The sequence below is a fragment of the Ananas comosus genome, unplaced genomic scaffold (assembly GCF_001540865.1).
Source record: "Ananas comosus cultivar F153 unplaced genomic scaffold, ASM154086v1, whole genome shotgun sequence".
Lineage (NCBI taxonomy): Eukaryota > Viridiplantae > Streptophyta > Magnoliopsida > Poales > Bromeliaceae > Ananas > Ananas comosus.
Window position 1 is genome coordinate 14,047 of NW_017893606.1, and position 9,541 is coordinate 23,587.

The window sequence follows — 9,541 nt, forward strand, 5'->3', positions numbered from 1 at the left end:
ATTCATATAAGTGCTGGGGCTCGTACGCTACGATATACTTGGCGGCCTTGAAGTTCCTCTGAACTCGATACTTCTCAAAGGCCATCCCTAATAGCGGGCTCTCCACGCTTTCAACTCCTTAGCTCTTTAAGGGATACACTTCCAATCCACCTCGTTAGTGCTACTAGCGCTCCGGTGGACCCTTGAGCTCCTAGATTACTCTTTCGTGGTAGGAGTAGATAAACTCCTCATTCCATACCCAAACTCAATTTTTATTTCTTAACTCAAGCAAAACTCCTGCTTTGAGGAAAATTCCTCCCCTCCTACACTCCTTCACTTAGGAGCTTTAGGCTCCTAACATGAAGTAGGTCCTAGCTGATTGACAGCTCTCTTATGGGTAACACCCTCACAGTGCGGGGGCTGGCGTTCTGCGGAGATTGGAGACATGGAACACATTGTGTACATCCGCAAGCTTCGGCGGCAAAGCAAGTCAGTGGGCCATCGTGCCGACTCGCTCTAATATTTCATATGGTCCAATATATCGAGGACTTAGTTTTTCCCGCACTCCAAACCGCTTCACACCCTGCATCGGTGAAACTTTCAGGAATACGCGGTCGCCTACCGCGAATTCTATATCTCGACGGTGCCTATCTGCATAGCTTTGCTGTCTCGACTGCGCCGTGAGCAATCTCTTGCGAGCAAGGCGGACTTTCTCCTCCGCTTCTCGCAGAACATCGGGGCCGAACTTTGTACGCTCACCCACAGCTATGGAGACCCTATTTGAGGATATCTTCACCTTGGAGAAGGACAAGGTGAACTTGGCCGCGCATTGCTTCGAGAAGCCGGCCAGGACTTGGTGGAAGAGGGTCAAGCAGGACCGATCCCCGGAGCTTTCCCCGATCGATTGGGCGAAGTTCCGTAAGCTAATGTTCGCCGAGTACTTCCCCGACAGTGACAAGAGGAAGTTGCGGGAAGATTTCCGCAAGCTCAAGCAAGGCAACCGCACGGTTCGGGAGTACGAGCGGGAGTTCACCCATCTCCTGAGCTGCGTCCCGGACGTGGCGGCGACAGAGCAGGACCGGGCGGATTGTTTTGTTCGAGGACTATGGCCCGGAGTTTTCAGATTGGTGCATGCCTTCAAGTTTCACTCTCTGGCGGAGGCTTTAGACCGCGCGCTATGGGTCGAGCACGGGAACGCTTGCGAGCGTGAGGACCGTGAGGCACTCGACAAGGATAAAGGCAGGAAGAGGCAGAGCGGTGGTTTGGGCGGTCAGTCTAGCTCTAAGAGGCCCCCGAAGTACCCACTCTCTCAGCCCAAGGGTCGTGGTGCTCAGCGATGTGTCTTCTGCGGCGGAGACCACCGGCCGGGTGTTTGTGAGCAGCGCCGAGGGAGGTGCTTCAAGTGCGGGCAAGCGGGACATCAGATTCGTGACTGTCCTCAGGGAGGAGCTTCGCCCGCTATGTCGACTGCATCGGCCCCGGCGGTTCCAGCTCGCTATGCTCTGCCCCCTCCGGCAGCATCTATTGGGCGAGCGGCGATGCCACGCCAACCAGAGCCTGCACGATCAGCGCCGAGCGGGAGAATGTATGCTGCACCCGTTCATGTTGAGGAGCCTTCTGATGCCGGCGAGCGCAATGTTGTGGCAGGTATAATTTTGATTAAAGATGTTCGAGCTAGAGCTCTATTTGATACAGGCGCTTCACATTCCTTCATTAGTCGGTCATTTGCACGAGCGCATGATATTGAGTATTGTCCTGGGGAGCATGTTTGGCATGTTGAGGGCCCCGGGCGATCCTTTCTGATTAGGAAGCGATGCTTGGCATGTCCAGTGCGAGTGAATGACTGGGTTATGCCGATTGACTTGTTGGTGCTCAAAAAGTTGAAGGAATTTGATGTCATATTGGGCATGGATTGGCTCTCAAAGTACTATGTATCGATTGATTGCCCGACTCGAGTTATTACCTTTCGGGAGCCAGGACAAGAAGAGTTCACCTATCGAGCTTGCCAGAGCTCGTGCTTCGCCGCGATGGTATCGGCGACTAGAGCGAGGAAGCTGGTGAACAGCGGTTGCATGGCTTATTTGGCGACCGTTGTAGAGATTGACCGAGCGGTTCCAATCCTCGAGGAGTTGGCGGTTGTGCGGGAGTTCCCCGATGTGTTTCCCGCGGAGTTACCGGGTATGCCGCCGGACCGGGAGATCGAGTTCATGATTGACTTGGTACCCGGCACCGCGCCGATTTCTAAGGCCCCGTATCGCATGGCGCCGGCCGAGCTAAGGGAGTTGAGAGATCAATTGCAGGATCTTCTCGACAAGGAATTCATTAGGCCGAGCGTTTCGCCGTGGGGTGCCCCGGTATTATTTGTGCGCAAGAAAGATGGATCTTTTCGACTTTGCGTGGATTACCGCGAGTTGAACAAGGTCACGGTGAAGAACAGGTACCCGCTACCCCGTATCGATGACCTGTTTGATCAGTTGCAGGGGTCGCGAGTGTATTCGAAGATTGACCTTCAGTCCGGCTACCACCAGTTAAAGATCAAGCCGGAAGATGTTCAGAAGACGGCGTTTCGCACGCGTTATGGACACTACGAGTTCACGGTGATGCCGTTTGGGCTCACAAATGCCCCGGCAGCGTTCATGAGCTTGATGAACCGAGTGTTCCAGGAGTGCTTGGACCGATTTGTCGTAGTCTTCATAGATGACATTTTGGTATCTTCGCGTAGCGACGAGGAGCACGAGGAGCATTTGCGCACGGTACTTCAGATTCTTCGGGAGAAGAAGTTGTACGCAAAGCTTAAGAAGTGCGACTTCTGACTCAGGGAGGTTGCATTTCTCGGGCATGTTATTTCCGAGGGCGGCGTTTCAGTCGACCCGAGGAAGGTTGAGGCTATTGAGAATTGGCCGCGCCCGACGAGTGTAGCTGAGGTTCGTAGCTTTGTGGGCCTAGCGGGTTATTATCGACGGTTTGTGGAGGGGTTCTCTAAGATTGTGACTCCTCTTACCCGTCTGACGCAGAAGGGCACCAGGTTTGTATGGAGCGACGAGTGCGACCGGAGTTTTAAAGAGTTGAAGCAGAGGTTAACTTCGACTCCAGTGCTCGCCTTACCGGTGCAGGGGCAGGACTACGTCGTCTACATTGATGCTTCTTATCTGGGCTTGGGGTGTGTGCTGATGCAGGGCGGGAAGGTTAGCCTATGCATCCCGTCAGGTAAAGAGTTATGAAAAGAACTACCCCATTCAAGATTTAGAGTTGGCGGCGGTGATCTTTGCCTTGAAGCTCTGGAGGCATTATCTATATGGTGCTCATTGCGAGATCTACATCGACCACAAAAGCTTAAAATATTTGTTCACCCAGAAGGAGCTGAATTTGCGACAGCGGCGGTGGTTGGAGTTGCTTAAAGATTACGATGTTGATATTCTCTACCACCCTGGGAAGGCAAATGTAGTCGCCGATGCGCTTAGCCGGAAGTCTGTTGAAAACCTAGCTTTATGGGTTACCAATCAGACGCCCCTACGGTTGCAAATAGGGAGGAGGAATCTTGAGGTTGTAGCTCCCGAGGTTCCGGCGATGTTGATGGCGCTTGTGGTCCAGCCGACCTTTTTGGACAAGATTAAAAGTCTGCAGCTGGCGGACCCGTTTCTCCAAAAGGTGCGGCAGAACATAGCTGATGGCCGCGGTGGAGACTTCGTTATGGATGCTGACGGTGCACTTCGGTTTAAGAACCGGTGGTGTGTACCTGCGGATGAGGAACTTCGCAAGCTTGTGTTGTAGGAGTGGCATTGGTCTCCTTATACTGATCACCCGGGCGGCACCAAGATGTTCCATGAGTTGAAGTTGCTCTATTGGTGGCCGGGACTTAAGGCGGATATTGGGCGCTTTGTGGCGAAGTGCTTAGTATGCCAACAGGTGAAGGCGGAGCATCGATTTCCAGCGGGGAAGCTTCAAAGTTTATCTATTCCCATCTGGAAGTGGGAAGACGTCTCGATGGATTTTGTCGTTGGCTTGCCTCGATCGATAGGTGGCCTGTCACGTCCCACTATCGCCAATTTGGTCGATCCGGGCCCGTACACAGACGCCGAACGAACAGCACCTCCTCTGTTCGCCCAAGGCTCAACAACAACGGATACATGTATAAAGAAATAAACAATTCCCAGGATACATTTCAATATAAATGGCTTGCACGAAGACAAGCAACAACACAAGTGATAGTAAGTCTAACTAAACATGAAATCCACTGTAATTTAAAACTTTACATAACTGAAATATTTAGTNGCACAAATATCACTTAACTTCAACCATAAGATTCAATTCGATACTTCCTCAGAAGTTCATAGCTTAGGACTGTGTATAACTTTGACACATTCTCTGTCGAAGTTTCCTTATTTCATAATCGGCCTTGTTTCCAATACCTCACACTGTGTACTAATCATAGCTTAGCATGTAGAAAATCTTTCTACATACTTTTCTCTAAACAGGCACCCTGCTATCGCCCTCATGATTTATCTGGTAGTCCACTTGTCGTTAATTCCAACAACAACTCTATATCCTGTCCCCGATAAGCAAATTCTTTCTTGGAGAATCTCCCCGAAGCCATTCCATAGATTCTCGACCTGCGAGTATTTCTTTATCCAACACAAGTGGATTAAAATTCCCGAAGGTTACAAAGGTTATCCAACTACTTCACAGTCTTCTAGAGTCCGTTGACTCAATCTACCAAATTTTGTGTGTCCTTTTCGAAATAGTGTGCTGCCAAATGAATCTTATCCTTTTCCAGGGTATCGATATCCTCAAATAAGGCTTCCATCGAGGCGAGCCATGTCTCCAATACCCAAGGATCTGCCTTCTTTCCATCAAACATAGGCGGATTGAACCGCAGAAACGCCGTCAATACAGCCAATGATTGCTCGTGCTCAGTCCTTGTTGCAGTCGAATCAAAATCAGACGGCCCAGAAACCACTGGAGGAATAATCACTGGAGGAGAGGCACTCTCACTGTCGGATTAGGTATAGATACATCCTGATCCTCAGATGCTGCTGTTGTCGTCTGTTGCGATACTAGATCCTGTAACTTCTTCATATTCTCCTCCTGCCTCTGTACAACTCCAACCAACACGCTCACCTGAGCACGCAACTCCTGAACCTCGCTAGATCCAGTCTGCTCTGGCACCCCAAAAGGTGATGCCGGAGTGGATCTTGTCGCACGTCGCGACATTTCTCTTGAAATGAAGCGTTTACACTAGAAAAACAATACCAATCAGGCGAAAGCAATCAAGTGTATTTACACTCAACCCTTAGCTTTACGTTGTGGGCCCCCAACATAACTCCTTTAGTTGTATATAAATAACACTTGGATCAGCCCCTAATTAACATTAGAGACTTACCAAACAACTAACCAAATTAATTTAGCTTTCGCTATCATTAGATTCGCGCCACTCGCGTTCCTGATTCCTAGGTTTCCATTCCTAAGTCCCCTAGGTCATCCTAGACTTTCACTATCACTTGCTCTGATACCACTCTATCTGTCACGTCCCGCTATCGCCAATTTGGTCGATCCGGGCCCGTACACAGACGCCGAACGAACAGCACCTCCTCTGTTCGCCCAAGGCTCAACAACAACGAATACATGTATAAAGAAATAAACAATTCCCAGGATACATTTCAATATACATGGCTTGCACGAAGACAAGCAACAACACAAGTGATAGTAAGTCTAACTAAACATGAAATCCACTGTAATTTAAAACTTTACATAACTGAAACATTTAGTTATTACATGCTTTATATACATTCATTTACATGTCTCTGTACATCGAAATAGATGATACATGAACCCAAAATGTTAAACAACTATAACTCTGGTGTCAGCTAGCTAGGATGCTGGGCTCTTGCCTCGATCCTCGGCCACAACGCTCGCACTGGAACCTGTATGGTTAGTGGTGTGAGAACTACAAGAAAGTTCCCAGTGGGTTCGGCTGCCGACCTCGCCGACTCACCCACTAGGTCTACTCAGGCATATGTAGGCAAGAAAAGTAAAGCAGATAGTAACCAACTATAATATGTAACTACTACAATGCCTGTACAAAGCTGAAGGAAGTAGTATATGAAAACTGTAAATATGCATGCATGCTTCCACTAAATTTACCCAATTTACTGGTTAACCCTTTGGTTAACTGCAACTCACCAACTCAATCCCTGGCGGGCCTAAGCTGCCTCCCGACGGGACAGACGTTGGTTAACTCTTTGGTTAACAATAACTCAATCAATCCAGCTAACCACTTGGTTAACTACAACTCACGAACTCAATCACTAACGGGCCCTAAGTTGCCTCCCGATGGGACCGTCTGCTGGACAGATACTTTAGTCCATGGGCAGATACTTTAGCCCAACGTGTGACCACTCCGGAGCGCACTGCCTGGGGGGAGCAACCACCACCAAGCTAATAACAGACTATGTGAGTAAGATCTGATCCTCCTTTAGAGGATTCAATAACTGACAATGCTACCATTTAACTTCTAACTAGCTCTTTATGCTAGTTTCATGGTTTCATTTCTCGATGCTAACCAAATCTCTAGTCATGATGTCACCAAGTTTACTATTGTCCTGGTCCTTTACAATTTCATACATTCATAGGGTTCAATGTTCACATTCACTGTCCATATTCTTACTATCTATAAGAATTTACATATTCATTTATCACTTTCATATACTTTCAAAATGCCAATACCCTGTGAGTAAAATCTGATTCTCCTTTAGAGGATTCAATCACAACCAATGTCATACTTATCCTCCTTTAGAGGATTCATTAACTGGCCATGCCACAATTTAACTCTAACTAGCTCTTTTTGCTAGTTTCACTGTTTCATTTCTCAATGCTATCCAATTCTCTAGTTAGAATGTCACCAAGTTTACTATTGTTATAGTCCACGCATTCATAGGATTCTATGTCCACATTCTAAGGTTCACATGTTCTCACTGTTGACAGGAATTCATACTTTCACTTGCACAATGCCAATACCCTATAATGCATGACTACAAATATAAATATGCTCAATGAATTATCATAGACATAAAAGGTGATTCAAAGACTTCGGATTGCACCACCCACCTGTAGTGGTGTCAATCAACTAAGATCAAGGTCTCGGAATGCATCGACAACTATCTCTCGCGACTCAGTGCAAATGGAACTAGAACGGTCTCTACCGTAATTAGCACGTCGTCGACCTTTATCTGATACCGGAACGCGAGAAATCCACTTCCCGCACTTTCCCGAGAACCGCGACCCGCGCTCGTGCCAATTGATGCCGAAAACGTCTTTTCGGCGATATCTTTGCGTAGGCTCGACGGATTGCCGAACCGACTTCGCCAACGCGTTTCTTTTACCCTCAATTTGGTTTGTATGCAGTCAATTTCGCATTAGGACTCCTATCCTTTTCTGTTTTTCTTCTACTTCTTTTTCTTCTTCTTCTTCTTCTTCTTATTCTCTTCTCTTTCCCTCTCTCTTTTCTCTTTCTCTCTCTCTCTACGTATGGAAGGGAAAGGCAGGGGATAAGAATGGAGGGCTCCCTGCAGGCTGGTTTAGTGGAATTCCACTAAGCCATACAATTTACCAAAATGCCCTCAACTTATACTCCGTTTCGTCACACGGATTAGATAGCTTTCGCAGTCCCTTCCAAAAGTCCGATTGAGCTCAAACTTGACAGGCATGTTCGGTTTTACTTAACAAGTCCAAAGAAATTTTAACATTTCAGTTCCGACCCCATTTGGTCACTGCGAACTGTACCGAACTGCAATCTTTATCTGATAACTTTCGGATTCAATTTTTCTCTCTACAAGTGTCAGAATAATATGAAACTTGAAATCTGGCCTCATAAACATATTCCTGACATATCCTCCAATTTTCATAATTTTCTGACACTGTGCATTTTTTGCTAATTTCTCAGTCCCATTCTTTACAGAAAATTCCAATTCTTCTATTTTCGCTCCGATTCCAACACGAGTCATTCCAGACTTATATCTTACACCCTTAAGTCCAATCAAATGGTATCTCACATCAAATTATAATACTTTGCTCACTTTAATTCTCTTAATCAAAGTTAGCGTCGGAATCTGACAATTTTCTCTACTTTTTGTTTCGCGCCCAATTTGCGCCGAAACACTTATTTATCTCCAAAATTCATTCACACGCATCCAAAATCACTCGGGGATGATGTCCAACTAGCTCAATCCGGACTTTGATCCAATAGATCAAAGTTGACATCGCAACTCCAAGATACCATATATTACATGGCCACGATGCTATTTGGGTGATTGTGGATCGTTTGACGAAGTCGGCACATTTCATACCAATCCATAGCACTTGGGCAGGCGAGAGATTGGCTCAGGTTTATCTTGACGAGATAGTGAGGCTTCACAGGGTGCCGAAGTCGATTGTATCAGATCGAGACCCCAAGTTCACCTCACCGTTCTGGAGGAGCCTGCAGGATGCCCTTGGCACGCGTCTCGAGTTTAGCACTGCATTCCATCCCCAGACAGATGGGCAGACAGAGAGGACTATTCAGACTCTGGAGGATATGCTGCGAGCGTGTGTTATTGACTTCAAGGGCGGTTGGTGTAAGCACCTGCCGATGGCCGAGTTTGCCTACAACACCAGTTATCATGCTAGCGTGGAAATGGCACCGTTCGAAGCTCTCTACGGGCGGAAGTGTCGATCTCCCATTTATTGGAGTGATGTAGGCGAGCGAGTTGAATTCAATCCGGATGTTTTGCGGGAGGCGGAGGAGAAAGTCCACCTTGCTCGCAAAAGGTTGCTCACGGCGCAGTCGCGACAGAAAGGCTATTCAGATAAACACCGTAGAGATTTGGAGTTCGCGGTGGGTGACCGCGTGTTTTTGAAGGTTTCGCCGATGCAAGGCGTGAAAAGGTTTGGGGTGCGAGGAAAGCTAAGTCCTCGTTATATTGGCCCCTACGAGATCTTGGAGCGAATTGGGACGGTGGCGTACCGACTTGCATTGGCCCCGAAGCTTGCGGGTGTGCACAATGTCTTCCACGTCTCCAATCTTCACAAGTATATGCATGATCCCGAGCATGTTCTAGTTTATGAGCTGCCGGAGCTTCAAGAGGATATGAGCTATGAAGAGTTTCCGGTGGAGATTTTGGCTCGAGAGGTGCGTAAGCTAAGGAATCGAGAAATTTCCTATGTTAAGGTCCGGTGGAGCAATCACGACGATCGCGAAGCCACTTGGGAACTCGAGGACCAGATGAAAGCGAATCATCCTCACTTGTTCGAGGATTGAGGTAAGAGTTTTGTTCGAGTTATGAGTTGAGTTGTTTCGAGGACGAAACTTCTTTTAAGGGGTGGAGAATGTGAGATATTGAGTCTCGATGGAATTTGGCTAACTTCGGCCAAATGGACCAAAGTGGGCAATTGAACGGTTTGGACAGGTTCCATTCGGTATTCCAACAAGTTTGGAAGAGCTAAAATGAGTTTCAAAGGTGTTGGAATGGTTTTGACATCGATCGGCGCGAGGTAGAGCCGGAAGAGGTGAAAACAGCATTCTGGAGCT

At 47.6% G+C, this 9,541-nt stretch overlaps 1 long non-coding RNA gene across 1 annotated transcript; it reads right to left on the minus strand.

Moving 5' to 3' along the window:
• Positions 1 to 5,693: 5,693 nt before the first annotated feature.
• Positions 5,694 to 7,457, minus strand: LOC109706429. Its single transcript, XR_002215195.1, has 2 exons — positions 7,084 to 7,457; positions 5,694 to 5,900 (listed from the first exon to the last, which is right to left on the minus strand). It is a non-coding gene; the product is annotated as an uncharacterized LOC109706429 (long non-coding RNA).
• Positions 7,458 to 9,541: the final 2,084 nt, after the last annotated feature.